Source organism: Peromyscus californicus, unplaced genomic scaffold, assembly GCF_007827085.1.
Source record: "Peromyscus californicus insignis strain IS unplaced genomic scaffold, ASM782708v3 Scaffold_3__1_contigs__length_106647218, whole genome shotgun sequence".
NCBI classification, from domain to species: domain Eukaryota; kingdom Metazoa; phylum Chordata; class Mammalia; order Rodentia; family Cricetidae; genus Peromyscus; species Peromyscus californicus.
The window spans coordinates 102,045,114-102,068,507 of record NW_026294551.1 but is presented as its reverse complement, the minus strand read 5'-3'; positions in this window follow the sequence as shown (position 1 = coordinate 102,068,507).

Here is a 23,394-nt window from a genome sequence, read left to right as displayed (position 1 = left end):
ACTAAAATTCTCTTTAACCTCTTAAGCCAGCCCCCCAATTCATTATTCACACTCAGCACCACTGTCTTCCATGCTCCTTCTAGGATGGCCCATTTAGCAGCACTTAAAGTATTCAACTGCTTTTCTAATCCACAGTCCCAAGGTCCATATTCCTTCAAACAAAAAAATATTATCAGGCCGATCACAGCAATACCCCAGTCCCTGGTACCACCTTCTGTCTTAATTAGGGTTTCTATCGCTGTGAAGAGACACCACGACCACAGCAACTCTTATAAAGGAAAACAGATCATTGTGGTTGTTAATATTCTGATCCATCCCTTGAACTCCTACCCCCTGGCTCCACCCTATGTCCTGACATAAAGCCTCATTCTAAGGAAAACGTCCTCCTCTTTGTCTCTCTCTTCTGCTTTTCCTCCCATGAGGTGTGCACCCTTGACCCCCTTCTTCTCTCTCTTTCTCTCAGTCTCTCTCTTTCCTATCATCTCTTTTCTTCATCTCTCTATTATAATAAACTCTTCATGTGGATGCAGAGTCTGGGTTGTGAATTACTGGCCACTGCTGCATGCCTGCATGGTGTGCATCTGCCCAGCATGTTTCCCGGCATGCGTGGGATACCCCCAGGTTGGCCCCCAACAATAATTCACAACATGGCACCCAACATCGCCAGGCAATCTCACTGCTTTCTCCTGCCCACCGGCAGTCTGAGGAGCTCTGGCACCCTGTACTACCCACCATTTTTCTGACTGCAGCACTTCCAAGGACTCTTCACCCTATCAGATTGGTAAGATTCCTCACTTCCCTTCTGGCCATTTTCCTGCAAGTGAGGATTCATCTCATTCTGGTACCATGTGTCGTTTGGGCTTTAAGTCCTTCAGCCCCCTCCCTGTGCAACAGCATATGGAGACGGCTTGTGTCTCACTCGGGCTCCTAGCCCATCAGCCCCTGATTCTTGGATGACAGTCCACTGAGCAGCTTGTACTTTCTCATCGGTCCTCACTGAATTTCTGGAATGCTAGAGATTTCAGCCCTTGGATCTTCTCTACCTCATGGAAAATGTGCCTACCTCCATAAGGGCTTAACTTATCTGCCTTTGCAGTCATACTTGATCCCATATGCCAATAAAAGTGGCCGCTTACCAGCACTCCACATCCTGGTATTTTACAGGACCTTTGCAACTTCTGCCAGCGATCCAAATAGATGGAAGGGGGAGCTCTACTTTCAAGTTTTCTCTTATTAGGTCCCTCTCTCTTACCCAGCTGCACTGCTACTCCATTTCCCAGTCTTCTCCACAGCACCATCTCTGAGCTCCAATTCAATAAGCATGAAAGTTTCCCAGAAAAACCTTTCTCCCTCTTTCTTTCACAAAGTCTATTTTCTATGTGCAAATGGAAAAGAATGATTGATATGGCCATCTATATTTCTTTCTGACTTTTAAATACCTCACTTTATATGTTCCTTATCTTTTTAGTTTTTTTTAAATTTATTTATTTATTTATTTATTTTGGTTTTTCGAGACAGGGTTTCTCTGTGTAGCTTTGGCACCTTTCCTGGATCTCGTTCTGTAGAACAGGCTGGCCTTGAACTAACAAAGATCCACCTGCCTCTGCCTCCTGAGTGCTGGGATTAAAGGCATGTGCTACCATTGCCCAGCCAGTTTATTTTTCAAAGAAAAAAAAACCCACATGACCATGTGATCAGGTGCCATCTTGGCTAAGGTCAGAAGTGATGGGTCATCTGACCTCACTGCCATCTTAAATAAGGGAAATCACATGATGAAGGCACCATCTTAAGTAAGGGCAGCCACGTGGTCTATCTGATACTTTGGCTAAGTGCAGTGGGCCACAAAAATATATTGTAGAGATTCAGCTGTATATTAAAGCTATACCTAGAAAAGTCAAGGCATTTTTCTACAGGAAGCCATTTATCAAGAAATATTTGGTGTTATTCAGTTTTTAATATATCAGCTGTCTTCTGCTATGAAATTCTTGTGGGCCCATATACTACTAGACCATATGGCAAACAATTAAGCTTCTCAGACCTACTGCTGATCCACTAAGTAATACCTCAACAGTGCCTAGGAGACAGGTGGGTTGTAGATGCATAGACTTGTTTCTTGTATGAATGAAGCTCAGACCATCCCCCTGCCTTCAGGCCTAGTAGCATTGCAGAGCTATTGACTCAGGACAATAGGGCTTTTTGCATAACCAGGTGCAATGAAGACTGGGGCAGGATTCCTGGCCAGAGCAGAGTCACATGGCCAGGAGAGAAAGAACAAAGTAGTTTCTACAGATGGTAGGCAGATCTGCATGGCCAGGGAGAAGAAAAGAGGGCAGAGTTTCTCAGAGACAGGGGTAAGGAACAAGGAAGGAAAGATGAAGGACAAAGGAACAGAGGACAAAGATGAGGTCAAAAGCATAGGAGCTTAGTTAGGTCTATGACAGGGCAGTAAGTACAGAGAGGAGCTGAATGTGAGGATGGAGCTGAAGCTGTGTAGATAGAATTTTATCATAAAGAAATAAAGTAAATGGACAAAAGAGCATGGTATACATAGATTCCTTTTCCTCAGATAACCCCACTCTGGATGTAGTGTCTTCCCTAGGACTCTGAGAGGGATTTTCTCAGGGCAGGCCCTTGGGAAAATTCTATTAGCTATGATCAAAACAGGAGGTCATGTGACCACACCATCATCTTTACTAAAGGCAGCATGGGCAGGGCACCCGATGCTCAGGACATAGGTATGGAGGGAAGTTAGGGAATCACCTCCCACTCTGCATTTTTCCACTATTTTACGAGTTGAGGAAAAGTCCTACAGCCATGGCCTGGCATTCCCTAGCTCGCAGGCTCCAGCCATCTGGGTGGAGTGGAGGTCCAGTCATGGCCTGGTGTTAGTTCCTCCACAGCTGCTTGTGTGAGCAGGCAGGGTCCAGAGACATATGCACTCTCCTCTGGGGCATCAGCGGAACCACATGCAGGCAGTATCATTATATTAAGACTTTAAATTTCAGATTTTAACATTAATACAATTCTGATACACTTTGTGTCACAATCTCAGGATTGTAAGTTTTTCTTGGTTACTCATTACCTGTTTTTCTACAATTTGGATTTCAGTACTGATTGATAATACTAATTTATCTAAAACTTTTATTTTTTCCTCACTTGTTTATTCCTAAGGATGGTATTTTTTTTCTTCTCCTGGTCTTGGGACTCTTGTTCTTCCCAATTACTAAGACTGTGGGTCATAAGGCTCCAAATAAATTCATAAATTTTAACTCTCATCTCTGGTCTGTATTTCAGCAGGCTAGTTGAAACATCAAAGCAGCAGTTGTGGACCACAACCTGCAGCACTTTCCCTGCAGAGATTCTTGTCTATGTGATGTGGACCAGCCCGGCCAAATGTAATTGTTCCCTGCCTCTATAGCCAGGTCAGATAACCACATGTTTCTGACAAATGTCCCACTGCCCAGCCTTCGACTAGCCTTTCAGCCTTTTTGGGGGCCCTGACAACAACATCCCAATACCAGTTCAAAGCAGTTCCAGAAGAGAATACATCGTTCCATGTTCCCTGTCCAGAATAGGCTGAAATGCTGGGTCAAAAGGAAACCCCTTGGCATAGAGGACCAATTGGCTATCTAATGCCCATTGATATTTATTAATTAAAATGATTCTGCAATAAGATAAGACATTTGACCTTCTTTATACAGAACCAGGGAGGTATTGTATGACCTTAAGAAATTATTATTTCTATATAAATCATTCAGGATGGAGTTTCTGGTCCACCAAGAGGGTCCTTTACTCACAGTGGGACTGCACCCTGATTCATAAGCCCCTTTTCTCCTGTTCTCATTCGGCCTTGGGATCTTTCCCCTGTCTCTCTTCTTTGCCTTCTCAGGAGAGAGCTTAAAAAATAATTATTTCTATATAAGTCATTCAGGATTATAATCTGGCTAAAAGATCAGAATTACAGCTACAGGACCTTAAAAATAGTAATAGATTCAGATATCATTGCCAACAGCTTAAAGAATGTGTCTCCTTACTCAAGATCTATTCAGGCTTAAGAATGTGAACCTCCTTGTCCTTGCTAACTTCATTAAGCTGTAACTAACTGGGAAACCTATATATTCAGAATATATATATATATATATATATATATATATATATATATATATATATATATATATATATACTCTCAAAGTTATAAACACACCTAACAGATTTTGTTCCCTCATCTTCAAACACCTGTAGAGATCTGAGAACATGGCATTTATTATAAAAGCCTTTTTATGATAAAGAGACACATCAGCTCCTGGAAGCATCCTCTATCTCCTCCAAGAAAATAGATGGCCACAGAAGAACTTCTACCCAGAAGCTAAAGGCAAGGCAAGCCACTCAGTGAAAAGCTGAGATCCTGCCAAGAATGTGAATAAGTGGAACAACAGAGGACCAATTACCTAATACTGCAAAGTCAAGGTGGGTCAGTCTCCCCAAATTTCTACTCCACAGGAAAAAAATCTGTCTGATCTGACCTATCAGCTGAATAAGTGCTTTCTTTGGGGCTTCTGCCCCCCCCCCCCAATGACCACAGAGAGACTTGGGATTGCTGCCTAGGTAGCTGGAAAGCTGTCTTTTAAATCTTTTTTTAAACCTTCTTTTTTTTTAAGATTTATTTTGATAGACCCCGGACCCAGGGTACTACCTTCTCGAGGGGGCACCCCAAGAACCCAGACTCTGATCCAGTTGATGCAACAGCAAGAGATGTTTATTAATGCGGCTGTACAGTCGGGCTCCTCTGCTCCAAAGAGCAAGAGTCGCATCGCACCACAGTCACATAGGTACTTTTAAAGGAAAAACCCACAAAAGCCATAAGATTACAATTCCCATACAATTTCATTTCGATTGATTTATGTCTAGAGGCTAATTTTTTAAGATCATGGCCTGATCACAGAGTGGGTACAGTCACGTCCGCATGCACATTCTTCCTGAAACCTCAAGGGGGGTATCAGGGCGGGAGTGGAGTTTACACAAAGGTCACAGTGGTCCTTCCTGGAACACTTGCAATTATCCCAGTCACAGTTGAGCACATCTCTTAACAGAGATCTCTTTACATTGTTACATTGTGGCAGGGGTGGTTGAATAATGGCTGAGTCAGGTTGCCCTTGGAACTAGTTTTCTTTTTAGTTCCTTATTTCCTGGGGCTTGGGGGGGTGTAAGCCTGAAGGGTTAGGGTCTTTCAATTTATTTATTATATATAGTATTCTATCTGCATGTATGCCTGCATGCCAGAAGAGGGCACCAGATCTCATTGTAGATGGTTGTAAGCCACCATGTGGTTGCTGGGAATTGAACTCAGGTCCTCTGGAAGAGCAGTCGGTGCTCTTAACCACTGAGCCATCTCTCCAGCCCTGTCTTCTCAAATTTAACCTTTTCAAATCTGACAATGTTTGATGACTAGGGTATATCAGTTTAACAGCCCCGATCCAAAGAGAGCTCATTAATAAGTTTCCTATTAAAATTACAGACAGCTATGCCTCATTCACAGACTTCATGGTACAGGATAGACTGGTTTCAGATATAACTCCACAGGTTCAAAGTTTCAATATTGATAAATGCAGCTTTGATAAACTGATAGAATATTGACTAAAAGAGTTCTTAAGAGTCCTTAAATGGATTTTTAACCCTTTTGCCATAATATAAATCTATTTCAGCTGTCTTACAGTTACCTACAGGCTCCTAGGAAAAGTTTTGCTACTGCATGAAGACATCTGGTCTGATGAAAACTAGCAATCTCCAGAGCCCATTTCGACCCCATCTATTTTTTGAGCATTTTGTGCAGATGCACTGTTCCTGTTTCACCTCCACAGAAACAGCAGATGCCATGGTTTCTCTACTCCTGATTTGGTGTGTCATTTTCCCCCAAGCTCCTGGAACACCACTGCTGCAACCTGCCTCTTCAGCTCCCTTAAGGAATGTTCCTGAGATCCACCATGCATGACTCCTGGTTCCCTACTCCCCACTTTGCCCCTTGTCAGCTTGAATTAGCCTTGAGAATTCAGTGACCTTGTTCCCCTACTTGCTCTCATAAATCACCTCTTTTTATAATAATCATAATGGAGGAATGTTAATATTCTGACCTGCCTCCTTGAAATCGCATCCTTTACGGCTGCCCTGCATCCTGATGTAGAAGCCTCTTCTTAAGGAAAAACTCTCTCTCTCTCTCTCTCTCTCTCTCTCTCTCTCTCTCTCTCTCTCTTTCTCTCTCTCTCCATTCCCATGAGGTGTGCACTCTTGACCCCTCTCTCTCTTTTTTCTTCTCTTTCTTTCTCTCTTCTCTCCCTCTTTCCTATCTTCTCTCCATCTCTCTATTATAATAAACCATTTCCACATGAATGTAACATCTGGGTTGGGAATGTCTATCTGGCACCCTGCCACCATGCCTGCATGGAGTGGGTCACTCGCCAGCCAGCCACTGCAATCTGCCCAGCATGCAAGCATGTTTCCCTGTACTCATGGGATACCCTCAGGGTCCATGCATAATATATCATAACAGTGATAGCTTGCTTAGTGTTCAAAGGTTTAGTCCATTATCATCATGGTGTGACATGGTAGTGTGCAGGCAGACAAGGTGCTGTAGAAGTAGCTGAATGTGCCACATTGGGTGCCAAATGTAGTCAGAAGTTTTTCTCCATTCCTGCCTGGCCCGTGGTCCCACAGCCGCTTATAAAATAATTACTCAGAGGCTTATATTAACTACCAATTGTATGGCACATGGCAGGCTTCTTACTGACTAGCTCTTACACTTAAACTCATCCCATTTCTGTTCATCTATGTCACCATGTTTTCTGTGGCTTTACCTGTGTGCTGTTACATGCTGCATCCTGGACAGTGGGCTGGTATCTTCTCACTCAACCTTCCTCTTCCAGAATTCTCCTTGTCTGCTTATCCTCCCTATACTTCCTGCCTAGCTACTGGCCAATCAGTGTTTTAGTAAACCAGTGTACAAAAGCATTGTCCCACAGCAGCTGAGTGTCCTACATCTTGCAGGCAACAGGAAATGGTATATCTCACAGAGTACAAACTCGTACAGCCACTATGGAAATCAATGTGGTGGTTCCTCAGAAAATTCGGAATCAATCTACCTCAAGACCTGGCTATACCACTCTTGGGCATATACACAAAGGATGCTCCAATGTACCACAAGGACATTTGCTCAACTATGTTCACTGTGGCTTTATTCATAGCCAGAAACTGGCTATGATGTTCCTCAACCAAAGAATGGATAAAGAAAACATGGTACATTTATACAATGGAATATTACTCAGCTATTAAAATAAATGACATCATGAAATTTGCAGGCAAATGGATGAAACTAGAAAAAAATCATCCTGAGTTTGGTAACCCAGACCCAGAAAGACAAATATGGTATGGGTTCACTTATAAGTAGCTATTAGCTGTTAAGTAAGTAATCAAGCTGCAATCCACAGACTCATAGAAAGGAGGAGGGCTGTAGGAGGGGGCACATGGATCTCCCTGGGAAGAAGAAATAGATTTTGTGGGTGGACTAGGCGTACATGGGTACAGGAGTGGGAGGGATCAGGTTTGCAGGAGGTAGGAGGGGTGGAAGGAGAGACTACAGGGAAAGACAGCTGTAATTGGGGGGCATTTGGGGGTATGGAAACCTAGCACAGTGGAAACTTCCTAGAATGTGAGGGTGATCCTAGTGAGGACTCCTAGCAGGATATGGAATCTGAACTGACCATCTTTCATAGCCAGGCAAGGTTTCCAGTGTTGGGAATAGGTTGCATTTGGTTGGGTTGTTGGCCAAGGAGGTTCTGTGGAGATCTCTAAACAACCCAGGCTGATGCTAGGACAGGAGATTGCTTTCTGAAAACTGACAGCAGGGCCCCATTGCCAAGAACAACTTCCACACAGCTCATTGAACACAGAGAGGTCAAGCTGGTGTCTGCATGGAGCCTTCACCAATATGTTCTAGTCTCTTTGGTGTGGGAAGGTACTCTGCAGGCTATGGAAGGAGAAACCTGGACACCAACCCAGCAACAAACCCCTCAATTTACAATCTGTCCTGCCTGCAAAATGTGCTGGGGCAATGGTGGCACAGAACTTGTGGGAATGGCCAACAAATGTCTTGTTTAACTTGAGGCCCACACCATGAGAGGGAGCCCATGCCTGACACTGCCTGGATGAGTAAGAACCAGAGACTGGATAGCCCAGAGACCTAGGGTAGAACCAAACACTACTGGCCAAAAATAAATAAATAAACAAATAAAATGATTCCTGATAATATTCTGCTATACTCATAGATCAGTGCCTTGTCCAGTTATCATCAGAGAGGCTTCCTCCAGTAGGAGGTAGGAGTGGGTGCAGAGACCCAGAGACCCACAGCCAGACATTATGGGGAGAGAGAGTCTAAACTGGAGGTCTCCATCCGGTCCCTCCCCTCAGAGCTCAGGGAACTCCACAGAAGAGGGGGAGGAAAGACTGTAAGAGCCAGAGGGAATGGAGGACATGAGGAAAACATGGCTCACTGAATCAACTAAGCAGAGATCATATGGGCTCACAGAGACTGAAACAGCAAGCAGAGTCTATATGGGTCTTCACCAGGTCCTCTGCAAGTATGTTATGACTGTCGCTTGGTGTTTTGGTGGGACTCCTAACAGTGGGAGCAGGAGTGTCTCTGACTCATTTGCCTGCTCTTGGGACTCTTTTCCTCCTCTTGGGTTGCCTTATCTAGCCTCAAAATGAGGGGTTTTGCCTTGTCTTATTGTAGTTTGTTTTGTTGTGTTTGGCTGTTGTCTCTTGGAGGCCTGCTCTTTTCTGAAGAGGAAATGGAGGGAGAGTGGGTCTGGGGGAAAGGAGAGGTGGGGGAGAGCTGGGGGGAGTGGAGGAAGAGGAAATTATAGTTGGAATACATTGTATGAGAGAATCTATTTTTAAAAAAATCCCTCACTAAGGAGCTAGTGATAGCTTCTAGGGGAGGGAGAGTCAGTTTTCTTTAAGGGTGTGGTCCCTGGTAGGTTGACCATGCTCAATGTATGGTTCCACACCCCCATGACTGTACGGCAGCACAAACTGAATTTGGTGAGTTATGAAGGAAGAAAGATAGAAAGAAAGGAAGAGAGAGAGAGAGAGAGAGAGAGAGAGAGAGAGAGAGAGAGAGAGGAAAGAAGGAAGGAAGGAAGGAAGGAAGGAAGGAAGGAAGGAAGGAAGGAAGGAAGGAAGAGAGAAAATGAGGTTGGGAGGGGTGAGAAGTTGGAGTGGGTCATAGAAGAGTTAGGGGAAGAAAAAGGGAAATATGATCAATACCTGTGTACATTTATTAAGTTTTCAATGATTTAATTAAAATATTTATTTTTAAAAAGTTAGAGGACATCTTCAGTTACATATCATGTTTGAGGACAACTTGGGCTAAGGAGACCCTGTCTTAACCAAACAAATCAAGTCTTATCAGTCACAACAAATGAAGAGATGAAAACATATCCACAGCAGAATATTATTCTGCCATAAAAATGAAGTCTTGTCGTTTATGAGACATGAGTGGAACTTATATTGGATGTGATATGCCAAGCACAGAAAGAAAAGGCCATGTGTCACTCGTACATGGAGGGTGCTGAAAGGGCTCAGTGGGTAAGGGTGCTTGCTGCCAAGCTGGAGGACCTGAGTCTGATCCCAGGCCTCACATGATGGAAAGAAAGAAGCAACTTTCAAAGGTTGGGTTCTGAGCTCCACATGAGTCACATGCAAGGAAATAAATGATAAATATATACATAAATAAATGTAAAAACATTGTAAGTGGTCGCTGGAGGTGAGGAAGGCCGGTGGGAGGGGGGACTAAGGGGGTTGGTTGACGAGTGTCAACATCTAGTTAGGGAGAAGAAGTGCTAGTGGTCACACGTCTCAGTAAATTGTTTCCAATAATGTATTCCGTGTTTCAAAACAGCCTGCAGAGCAGCGTTTGAAGTTTCCCCGAAGTTGGTATGAGCACAGTAATAAACTGAGTCACAGTGATGCATCAGTGTCTCATGGAGGAGAAGTCAAAGCTCTTTCCCTTGGTGTCATTTAGCTGAGAGTGAGCCGGAGTCCAACTCTCTGCTTCATGCTCCGTCTCTGTCCTCTTGTCTGTCCGTTGTATGAGTCTGAATCTGTACCTGCCTTAAGGCTGTCTGGTAAATGTGTCCCTGTGTGTCTGTGTCTGTCTGTCTGAATGTGTCTGTCCCTAACAAAGGCCTTTGCCCCGTTTTTACTGCACAGAAAGTGTCACATGGGGAAGAAATGGGACACTTCACAGAAATCTTCAACAGTTTACAAGGGATGACATCACTGACTGCAACTGACCCGCATAGCAAACAGAACTACAAACACTATGTTTATCAGGCAGTTTCTGTATGTTATGTTTAACCTTGTGATAGATGATCATTTTAATAAGACTGCTTTCAGCCTGTATTTGCTGTTTGCAACAAATGATTATCATAAAATATATACATACACACATGTATTACTCTGTGTCAGGAGCGTGGAGTACATAATTTAAGATTACACATTACATATCCCAGAACCTGGGAGGCAGAGGCAGGTGGATCCTTGAATTCTAGGTCAGCCTGGTCTATAGAGTGAGTTCCAGGACAGCCAGAGCTGCACAGAAAAACCTTGTCTACAAAAACAAAACAAAAAGTTGACAACATGGGAAATCTTCTCTTAAAGGCAGGTTAAATAAATAGACGGAGTACAGAATAGAATGAACTTGCTCTGTAGACTAGGCTGGCCTCAAACTCAGAGATCCTCCTGCCTCTGCCTCCCATGTGCTGGGATTGCAGGCATGTGCCACCCTGTCTGGGTGACCTCTAGGTGTATTATTAACTCAGCTGTGAGGTCCTGAAAAGTTTCAGTCCCTAGACTGTAAGGGACATTTTCATAATACTGCACCTCCAGCTCTCAACACAGAGAAATAATCTTTATGGTGGAAGGAACACCACAAAAGGCCATCCCTTAAAGGTTCCTGCCATCACCCCAGGTGGAGAATCAGCTGGATCTGAACAGCAGCTGAGATATGGAGAAATTTAACAGCATACTTGCAGGTGGGGGATTGGAAAGCCTGTCCAGTGTCTCCTGAAATCTGATTTAAATGGACTTCATGCCAGATGTTAGAGGTGGGTTGGATGCTTGCAATCCCAGTGCTTGGGAAGTGGAGGCAGAGAGATGCAGAGTTTGAGGCCTAACTCAGCCATGTAGCAAGATAGAGGCTAGCCTGGGTTACAGAGACCCTGTCTTAAAAAGCACAAACAGTAATACCACTCCCAATACTGTGAAATTAAAATGACCTTCATGCTCAGAGCAAATTCTAGCATGTCTTTTCGTCACCGGTGTAATTTTTTTCCCAAAATGTGTATATTCACTTGTTTTATAGCCGTGTGTGTGGAAGCAGAGGAGAAAGCTGGGGAGAGCTTATACCCCAGGAAAACAGCAGACTGTGAACACTGTGCACTCCTCAGGTGACCAGGCCCTGCCACCTGGTGCCTTCATAGCAGGCTATCAGCTTACACTGAAGCCTTTCCCAGACATCCTGAAGTGCCAACGCTGGGACTAGTGTGCATTTGGAGTAAGCAAGAGGTCTGGCTTCAGTGTGATCCCTGGGGAATTTTGCCAAGAACAGAAAGCATGCTGGGCCACTTTACAAGGCGTTAATCCCCTCAGGGACAAGGAACCAGGGCCTGCCTTACTATCTTTGCAAACAGAAATACAGGCTGACAAAATGATCATCTACCACAGAAGCTTGCACAAGTGCTGCTTTCCCTCCAGCCAGCCATTTCCCTGGTTTCCGGAAGTCCTCCCTCCTCAAGGTCTGTTTGCTGGCCGAAGAGCTCGCTCAACTCCTCTTAGGTCTGCATGTTTGCTTGTTTTTCTTTCTCTGTCCTCCCTTTATGCCTGGGGCTCTGATCTCACCATCCAAAAAACACCTTTTTCTCTTTCTCGTCATCTACGCTGGCCCATTTTTATTGGCAGTTTGACGCAGCCAAGAATAACTTGGGAAGAGTCTCACCTGGGGAATTTCCCAGATCAGATGGCTGGTGGACAGATCTGTGAGATCGATTGACATTGATGTGGGAGGGCCCAGCTCACCACAAGTGGCATCTCTGTGGCTGTCAGCCCTAAGCTGGTGGCACCGTGCTATTGCTAGCCCAGGAAGACCCCACTCTCGCCCAGTCATTAACGGCACTTCTTTCCTTTCTCCAAAGTGGCCTGGTTTGTGTAACAATTTTCACATGGCTCCTTTGTGATGGCTAAGAAAACTAGACTCTGTACCAAGCTCCTGATGGGGTGCCACACAGGGGACATGGGACAACAAGGGACCCAGGTTTTGTTGTTGTTGTTTTATTATTATTAATGCCGTGTGACTGGGAGTGAGAGACAGCTGAGGGAAGGAAAGTCAATTTCTCACGCAGCTGCTGACTCCACAGAGAATAAGATAATTGTGCCTACCTTTAAAAACCCGTCCTCCAGTCCCATTCATCTCTGGTGCATGAGCGGCCTTTTTGGAGCCCACTACCTTTAACGGGACACCTCCTGCCGCTTTGAGGCAGGGGGAAGGGCTTGGACTTGCCTCTACTGAAGGTGCCTCCACATGAGAGGCCTTGCCTTGTGGGAAGGAGGGAAGTGAAGGATGGGTTGGGAGGGGAGACTGGGGGTGTGGGAGGAGGGAAGAGGGGGATCTTTGATTGGTGTGTAAAATGAATGAAAAATTTTTCTTAATAAAAAAATGATTAAAAAAGTCTTAAACATAAAAAAAAAAACCCCAAACCTTCCCCCAGCCTCCTGTAGGACACACCTTCCACGTGACTTCCAGGCTGCTGTTCTGCTAGCAGTAGTAATAAACTAATTTAATTATAATTTGGGTTGCACCTTTGGTCTTTTCAGACGATCCTGAGCCGTCTGAAGTAGCTGAGTGTTGGGAGCACAGCATGAAGGTCCTTGTGCCCACAGGTCTCTATAGAAACCAGGAATGTTAAGAATACAGGATTGTCTTTCCAATGGGAAAGATGTAATAAAAAACCAAAAACAAAACAAGACAACAACAAAAACACCTGTTCTTCCATCCAGAAATCTGAGAATTGGAGGTGATTAATAGCCGTGTTATCTGTTGGGTCAGGCCATATCAAGCTCCCACAACCAGGACCAGAGGTAGCTAACAGCCCAAATGACCTCTACACTATCTGTATGTCCAAGACCAGACCAGCGTCTTCCCTAGGCCCTTAAGCTATCACAAGCAGACTGTCCCTAGAACCCATCTTCTTGGAGGAAATGACATGTACCCTGGCCAAGTTTTGATGGAATTTCACTTCTTTGTGCACAGGGTGGGAGGGTGGGGGGATTGTATTACACCAAGAAACTTTTTTCCAAATTATACTGTGTTTAAATTTGTTGGGAATAAACTGTCTGATATCAGACTTTTCAAAGTCTTGATCCAAGTTGATGAAGTCAATCTGAACCGTGTTTCCATTCTCATCTCTTCATGGTTCGATGTCTTACCTGGACCCCTGCAGAGACTGACCCCCTGGGCTGAGTGCCAGCCTGCGGGAGAGTCTGCAAGCAGCTGCTGTGGGATGGTCTGTATGTTAAATGTGTTACTCTGATTGGTTAATAAATAAAACACTGATTGGCCAGTAGCCAGGCAGGAAGTATAGGAGGGACAAGCAGAGAGGAGAATTCTGGTAAGTGGAAGACTGAGGCAGAGAGATGCTGCCAGCCACCACTGTAAGTAAACTGCAAAATCTCTGGGTTTGGTGTCCCAGGTTTCGGCACCAAAATGTTAGTAAATTGATGGCTGAAACTGCAAGGAGACAGTTCAGTCCTAGAGGGTGAGGTATCCCAGACACCTCGAGCTACTCAGAACAAGAGCTCTGCCCTGAAGGTGTCCCGGACACCTGGAGCTGTTTAGCACAGCTCAGATGGCTGGGACTGCAAAGAAATAGCCTAACCTAGGAAAGGAAGGTTTTCTGACCTCTCCAGAGAGTCAGGCCTGGAACTGCTTCAGCAAGGAAGGGTATCCTGACTCTTCGGGAAAGTCAGGATATCCTGACACTTTGGGAAAGTCAGGATATACCTGGTGTGATGGGGGATGGTCTCCCCGCAGGACACAGCAATCCTGCTCCTCTCCTGGAGAGCCACAATCTCTGGCTCAGTGTACCAGCTCTTTCTCGCTCAGTCCACTATGGGATGTCCCAGCAAAGTTCTTCTGTGCACCAATGAAGGAAGGCCTTCACCCAAAACTCTTTTGAGAAAGAGGTTTATTTGGGAAGGAGGAGTCCAGGAGAGTAGCTGCCTCTACCAGGGTGGAGAGAACAGCTCACAACTGACCGGGTAGGGCGGTTTATATAGGATGTCTAGGGGGCAGAGTCAACTGTGATTGGTTAGTTTATTTTCTGCTCAGGGATTGGTCAGTTTTGTGAGCAAGGGGCAGAGATGGCCCTGATTTCAGGGCTAAACTGTGTTCCTTTCACTGACCTTTCTTGGCTTTTTGAAACAGGCCAGGGCACATTTCTTTCACTGACTCTGATTCTAGTGGCCAAGAGTGTTATTTTGGTACTAGTTTCAGAGTCAGAGCATATTTCCTGGGTTCTGGGTTTGGGGATAAAGTTTTCATTTCTCTGGCTCAGGTCCCAAACACAGGCTGTGTTTCTTTCCCTGGTCCTGGGCCCTAGGGCCAGGATTCTACTATCCTGCTCTGTGATTGGTTGATTTCACAAGTCAGTTGGACAGGGGCAGAGATGGCTCTGATCTGAGCTAAACTGTGTTTCTCTCACTGGCTTTATCTGAGCCATCCTTCCCTAATTCTGGGCTCCAGGGTCAGGGTGGGTTTCTCTAGCCAGCCCTTTTTCCCTACAGCTGCCATGACAAGCAACATGTAAAAGATACCGGTAAGCCACAAGTCATGTGGCAACTTATAGATTAATTAGAAATGGGTTAATTTAAGATATAAGAACTAGATAACAAGAAGCCTGCTGTGGCCATACAGTTTATAAGCAATATAAGTCTCTGTGTGTTTACTTGGTTGGGTCTAAGCAGCTGTGGGACTGGCAAGTGAGAGAGATTTGTCCTGACCATGGGCCAGGCAAGACTGGAAAACTCTAGCTACAAGCAGCATTCCTCCAGGCTTCAGCTTCTGTTTAAGTTTCCTTCCTGACTTCCCTCAGTGATGGACTGTGACCTAGAAGTGTAAGCCAAAATAAACCCTTTCTCCTCAAGTTGCTTTTGGGCATGGTGTTTGTAACAGCCACAGAGGTCTTTGACCTATTCCTGTCTCTTTCTGTCAAGAGGTGAGGAAGAGCTGTATTCCACTGTATGTTCCTGCTGCCAAACGCATGGGACCAAATGACCCTGGATTGACCCCTGCCACAATAAATCTTCCCTTCCTGTAGGTGTTTCTATAAAATCTGTTAATCTTAAAATTCGCCAGAAAAACAATTCCACCAGTGTGGCTGAGTTTAAGTAAGCTTTTATTTAAAAAATTAAATACTGGCCAAGATAGAATTTTAGTCAGGACCATCACTTGGAAATTCTCCAGGTAGTGGCCTCCATGTGTTGGCAGAGCTTATATGGGCAAAGCCCATAGGCCACTGTACTTTCCCATGAGGCTTTGTGGTTAATTTCCAAGATCTCCAACTTCCAGAATCCCAGGAAGTTACCTGGTCCTTGGGCAGGTGGGGCTTGAAGGTTAACTTTGGGTCTAACTGTCTTTGGTCCCAGTGACATACAGTAACCAATACTCTTCATATATCGAAGTCCCAACCTCCAGTCCTCATTGTGATCCTGTTAGGGCCATTGATGATGGTGATTAAAGTAAGCCCCTTGGAGTGTGACGGGCCCCTCACCAGTCTGATTAGTGTCCTCACAAAAGGAGTAATTGGCACAGATGGCAAAGGAGGATCATGCACACAAACATGGAGGCAACGGAAACAGAAGGCTGGACCGGGCTGAAGGGGGACGGCCTGCTGACACTGTGACTTCAGACTTCCAGCCCCCAGAACTGGGAGACCAAAGTCTGTCGTTTGGGCCATTCGGTCTGCAGGACAGTTTCCATTTCCAGTCCCTAAGAGAAACCAGGAAGGGGGTATCACCACAGTTACATCTGACTTGGATATTGGCCAGAAACTTCACTTGTTTACTTATTTATTGGATGGCTTAAATTTCCAGTTAATTCAAACATGCCTGAAGATCAGCGTGGCTTTGGCTGTCAACTGCATGAGTCACTTTGGCAGAGACACCCCCACCCCCATTCCGTCTTTAAGTGATAAAAAGCCAGGAGGAGAAGGCAACAGACCCAAGACCCTCACTACCCAGGGGCTTCCCTGGCTTCTGAACCTCCTCACTTAGGTGTGGCCTCTGGGCTCCACAGCGGACACCACCTTGTCCCCCTTTCTAATCTTCTGGAATGACAGCACAACAGCCTCCTGTCATTCGCTCACTGTCCTAGTCAGGTTTGGTTGCTGCTGTCACCTGGGAAGAAGGAATCTCAGTGGAGGAAATGCCTCCACAGGACTGGCCTGTAGGCAAGTCTGTAGGGCTTTTCCTTGGTTGGTGATTGATAATGGGGGACCCAGCCCACTGTGGGTGGTGCCACCCCCGAGGAAGTGGTCCTGGGTTGTACAAGAAAGCATGCTGAGCAAGGGTGAGCAAACCATTAAGCAGCACCCCTCCGTGGCCGTCGCTTCAGTTCCTGCCTCCAGGTTTCTACCCCGAGCTCCTGCCCTGACAGCCTTTAATGATGGACTGTGATCTGAAGAGCTGCAAAATGGAATAAACCCTTTCCTTCCCATTTTGCTTTTGGTCATGGTGTTTTATCACAGCAATAGAAACCCTAACTAAGACACTTAGCAAAGACTTGGTATATATAATCTATGTTCTTAGCAGATGGCAACCAGGGATTCTTATTCCATCCAATTGCCCCCAGCAGTAGCCGCCATCAGTCCCACCTATTGCATGAAACCTGAGACTCAGAAGGCTTGGTAAGTTGCCAGAGATATCCCGGTGGATAGGAGGTAAAACAAGCTTCAAACAAGCTGATGTGGGTGTGAGCTCTCAGGCACCCAAACAATTGCCTCTTCACAGCATTAGTGCTTCTGTTTTGTTTTTGTGTTTAGTGAAAGGGGGCAGGGTGAATGCCCTGGACCATTCCATGGAGCTGTCATGCCACCCAGAGAGAGCTGGTGTGGCTCATGAGGCTTCCTCATCCAGTTTGGATAGGTGCCAGGGCCTTTCTCCTCAGCGGGTGCATTTCCCGTAAGTGGTGACTCTTGTCTGCTGTCTCTGAGGCCTGCCAACTTGCTCTCGCCAAGGACAGCAAAGCGCTGTGCCTGCTGGCCAGGGCCTTTGAACTGTTTCCAAATAATAGCAACAATCTTGAAAAAGTGCCCGGAACTGGACTCTGCTCCCCAGTTCAGCCCAGACAAGCCTCCACTGCCTTAGGCCCAGAACCGCATGGCTTAAATGTGCCCTGGATATACAGAGCAGATGTTTGGGAGCTGGGGCTGGCAGGGAAGCGGGACCCTTGGGCTAGTAGTATGTGTGTGGGGAGGGGGCTTGGAGCTTCAGACAGGAAGTGGGTGGTGCCCATGCCTCTCTACTCCCTACTTCTTCTATAGCCACATCATCTCTAGCTCTCTAGGTTGGGCAGAGACACTGCTGGGCATACCTCACAGGCTTGTTCACCTTTTCCTCACTAACCACACAGCACCCAGTGCCCAGAATGTTCAGGGAGCGTCCTTCATCCTTCCAAAGTCACATCCATTCTTCTAGACAATAGATCTCAACCTTCCTGATGCTGCGACCCTTTAATATAGTTCCTCATATGGTGGTGACCTCCAACCATCAAATTATTTCATTGCTACTTCATACAGTAATTTTGCTACTGTTGTGACTTATAATGTAAATACCTGTGTCTTCCGATGGTCTTAGGTGACCCTGTGAAAAGATTGTTCAATAACCCCAAGTGGGTCGAGACCCACAGGTTGAGAACTGCAGGTCTAGACGTAAGTCCTAGAGAGAGTGTGGGGAGGTGAAAGGTCAGCAAGCCAATAAGACAAGAGGATTAAAGATCACCAGAAAGTACTAGAAAGGGAACAAGTCCAGCTTGGGTTTAGATCCTAAAACTAGAGAGGACTTAGCTTGCAGGATGTGAGCCAGGTGAGGGAAGGCTCCTGAGGAGGAACTTCCTACTTTTGGCCCTGGGGGATTCAGGAAGGGCAGAACGTGCAACTAGGGAATAGCAGCTGCAGGAACCCTGAGGTAGCAGGAAGTCTGGGACTTTGTAGGAATCTCAGCCTGGTGGATGTTACCAGAGTCTTGCAAGAGCTAGGGGTCATGGAAGGGGAGAAAGGTCAAAGGCTCTGACTAGGCAGGTCACTCTCTATGGGGATAACTTAACTAGACCTCTAGCTGCTAGGGCAGAGGTGGCTCTTATGTGCTCCCCAGCACAGGAGCTACGGAGGAGCTGCTGGACCCCAGCTACTCAGAGGAAACCAGAGGTCCAGGAAGCACCTGCTCATGGGGTGACAGGCTCCACACTCACAACCAATTGCAGAAGGCCTGTTCACCTTACACTCCTGCATCTTGTCCTGGCTGTTGAAGGACATGTGGCTTTCTTAGGTCTGTTAACCAATTCTCACACCATGGCTGTGTTGCTGGGGAGGCCAAACACTACATCAAAGCTTGGCTTGTCTCTTTTGTGATCCCCACCCATCAACCAAGGGAAGATCTTGGCAGGATCTGGTAGACAGGAATAACCAGGTAGAGAGGACAAGAAATAGCACCCTGGCCATGACCTTTAGTGCACACCTCCTGCCTCCAGACAGGCCTCATGTGAATCACTCCTACCACTCATTTAGATCTTTACAACACTCCACGAGGGAGAGGCTCGAATAAGGTCATTCCAGGTGGGAACAAAAGTTGGACACAGGCTCTCTAACCTGACATTGAAGGTCACGTGGCACTGTGATCAAGTTCAAGTTAGAAGTAGGCTATTACTGTAACAGCCAGGCAGTGGTGGCACATGCCTTTAATCCCAGCACTCAGGAGGCAGAGGCAGGCAGATCTCTGTGAGTTCAAGGCCAGCCCAGGCTGCACACACCCACATGAACACATTCATACATACATGTACACCACACACACACACACACACACACACACACACACACACACACACACACATGATGAGAGCTAGATATGTTATTCAATTGGTAGAGCACTTGCCTGGCATTCACCAAGCCCTAGTTCTGATTCTCAGAACCACATAAAATCAGACATGGTGACACACAGCTGTGATACCAGCCCTCAGGGCACAGAACTGGGAGAATCTGGTGGAAGGCTATTCTCAGCTACAGAGTGAGTTTGACATCAGCCTGGAACCCATGAGACTTCATCTCAAACAAACAAACAAACAAACAAACAAACAAAACTAAAAAACCACCAACTTAGATTCATGCCTTTGAAGTCTGTCACTCACTGGTCCAGCTGAAAAGACAGACAGGTCATGGAAGGATGAGCTAGACATAAGACTCATGTCTTGTGCCGTGGGACCACAGGGGTCCCTCAGGTTCCAGGGCCTATGTGTACGACTGTTAAATCACCATCACCAGGGCATAGCTTGCTAAGCCTCTACTCTGAGAGGGGCACTTTATATCTATTGTGTCTAGTCCTGGTCATCCTGGATGGGGAATATTGGAGAAATTATTAAGGCCACTCCACAGAGTTAAAAGGGAGGTTTATTTAGTGGCATAACTTACAAATGAAGGGATAGGTAGGTTGCAGGGTCTGGGAAAGACGTAGTGCAGTCTGGCGGTGTTCTCTGGAGAACTCTGCTCGGTCTACCTCCAGAGTCCAGGGTCCAGGAACCAAGAGAAGGCAGCACACCCAGATCTCGGGTCTTCAGGACCCTCTCTTGGCCCCGCCTTGTAGGCGTGACAGTTACCGAAGCCTCAATGGGGGTTGGAACTTCCAGATCAAAGCTGGAATGGCTACCCACTACATCTCCCCCTTTTGTCAAAAGAAAGGTTCTAACTTAATACAAGAATATATACAAAGGAGTGGTTATCAAATATTGTCCAGGAGTAATGAGGGATAATGACCTAGATAAGATGGAACTACAATCAATGCGAACAATATCAAGCAAGAAACACATTCTAAAATCCAAAGAAGTCTAGAGTGTAGGTAAATGGCGTATTACAAAGACCATTCCAAGCCGGGCGGTGGTGGCGCATGCCTTTAATCCCAGCACTCGGGAGGCAGAGGCAGGCGAATCTCTGTGAGTTCGAGGCCAGCCTGGTCTCCAAAGCGAGTTCCAGGAAAGGCGCAAAGCTACACAGAGAAACCCTGTCTCGAAAAACCAAAAAAAAAAAAAAAAAAAAAAAAAACAAAGATCATTCCAAATGGTGTCCTATCCTAAAGAACCTGAATCTAATACTTAATATGTTCTATCTAAGATTATACACACACACACACACACACACACACACACACACTAAATTGTAACTATAACTGCTAGTCTTCAATCCCATTAAAGACCTGAGAAGGAATATAATGGTACCTGAGAAATGGAAGATGGATGCAAGCAACTTTCAGGAATCTTGCAAGAGTAGACAGAGACAGCTGGCAGCCTGGACAGTCACCTAATGTTTCTCAGCATTGTTGGTACATTCAAATTGGCTACAGGCCTAGAGTATCTGACAGACCATTTTCAGAAGCAGGAATTCTGAAAGACCATCTTACCCTGTCTTGGCAGAGTTCAGAAGTCCCTTTTCCTTGTGTCCCGCTTGTCCAGAAGGACAGCACTCATATTGTCAGCAGTAGAGGCAAGGGCAGTTCTTTGCCCAATAGGCCATTTTGTGCCAAGAAGACAAACTTCCAAATGGAAATGTCTTAGAAGCCCAATGTTCTCTTGGGATCAAATTGGTGCTTCCAGGAGCAATTGTGTCTCATGTCAACAGAATTCTAAGTTATTTAAATGCCATATTCTCTAGGTCTATGAAGTGTTTGAAGATTACCTGTCCATCCGACCTATGAATCTGTAAATCTGGATAACCTAACTAATGTAACTATAGAGATGACAAGCATAGGTGACTATAAATCTATAAGTCTTATCTACCGAAATAACCTAAGGACTAAGGCTTCATGTAAATTAGGCAAACAGTCTATAAGCAAATGTATGGTAAAGGATGATGACTTCAAAATTGTGACAATACACAAGATATTTATAACAGAGATAGGAATGTATAGTGCAATATGCAATATGACAATAATCTTAAATATATATCAATATACAGAATATCCTAAATAGAAGTAGAACATACATAAAGTATGACAGATATAAATTTACATTTGTATCAATATACAAATATTTCAAATAAGAGTAGAAATATATGTACATTATAACAAATACAGTTCTGTATTTTATCAATATACAAATTATCTTAAACAGGAATGTAAAAATAGTTTACATTTGTATCAACATATAAGAATCCATAACAGTACAAATTACAGTGCAAGTAATCTAAGGCTGCTATTTTACTAAATTTGTTTACTAGTATATACAATAATCTACCATAATATCTTATACCTATCCATTCCATTTCTTCTTTTCTTCTTTTTTTTGAGACACTTTTTCTTTTCTTAAGGAGAATACTGAGTTTAATATTTTCTTCTACCCCCAACCCTATAACCATCATCCATAACGTTGAGAAACATGAAACCTTAGGGAGAAGGGGCATCATTTTCTTAGAATTACTTCCTGCTGTTTAGGGGGTGATGGTATCTCTGTTGGGTACTGTGAGAAAGCTCAGATAGTTAAATCTCAGTTAGACTAACTGTAGGTTCCGCAGCAAGTCTTAGAGTAATGGGTAAGATTGAAATTCTGGCAAGAAGTGTCGTATGATGATGATTATCATGGCATCATTCTGGATTGGGTAGAGTTGTTGTTGTTGGGGCCCCAATCTTCCTTCTGGAGACTTCAGAGACTGCTATTGGAAAAACTTATTTTTTATCAAAATGTAAAGTTTGGATTTAAAGAGGACATAACATGTAAGAAAGGATTCTGAGAGATCAAGAGTAAGCATGGAGAGAATTAGAATCTTGAAGACAATGGTTCCTTTTTATTGGTTTCCTTCTGTCCCACACCAGAGGGCTCTTCTGATATGGGACTGAAGAATCTCTCAACCTTTACTTTTAGCAATATGCTTGGATTTAGAGAAAGAGTGAGCCAAATCCATCTCCAAAGCCAGCTTGGTTTATAATTGATTTGGAACCACAACTTTTCTAGATTGATAGAGATATAGATGTTACAGTGAGATTTTACCCTGTGTAGATTGGTACCAATAGATTCTTTCTTTCTGCTGTAAACATCTGGATATCCAAGGCCTTATAATTTTTGGAAGATGGGTATTTCCATTATCCTGGAAAGACAAAAACAGAACCCTACCCCAACCTTTGATTGTTAAATTTCTCTTACAACTTGTAGAGATGTCACATTGGTGGATGATCTTTTACTTCTCCTCATCAAGGAGTTTCTCCTGTTCGAATCGAATTTTTATTAATTTTGTTGGTATCCATAGCTTTTCTTCTCCTGCAGAAACAAAAGTAAAACTCCTTCCCCAACGTAGAACATATCCAGGTTTCCATTCTGAGATCAGCACATCCTTGAAATAAACCGGTTGGTTTAGCTCAGGAGTTTTGTCTGTCATCCAATGTCTCTCCGCAGCTGTTGTTCCTCTCTCATCAGCATTGAGAAAATTCAAGGTTAATAAAGGACTATGCAATCTATTTCTAGGAGTCATTGTTACCTGTCGCTGTTTATTTAGCATATCCTTTAAAGTTCAATTGGATCTTTCTATGACTGCTTGGCCTGGGGGATTGTGTGTTGGCCTTTGCCACACCTTCTACATAATCCGGGAGGTGGTTGGGGTCTCCTGTTTAGGCTATTCCTAAAAGGAGTATTACTTCTAGGAGTACCCTATGTACTGTTTTTACTTATATGACCTGGTGTACCACATTTAAAACATTTGATACCCCGGGGCCTTCTTTCACCTCTGGGATTTGTCTCTCCTATCCAAGCTTCATTACTGTAGTTAAGAGACTCAACACCATTAGTATACTGAATCCATTCTTCCAAAGGAGCTGATCTGATCTTTAATGGTGTAAGTATTCTTCTGCATTCTGCATTAGCATTGTCGAATGCCAAGGACTGAGTTAATACTTTTCTTAATTCTTTATCTGACACAACTTTTATTATAGCTGTGTTCAGCCTTTGTAAAAAATCAGAGAAGGGTTCATGAAGTCCCTAAAATATCTTTGTGTATACCTCAGTTGGTTTTCCAGGTTCTGGAATTTTTTCCCAAGCAT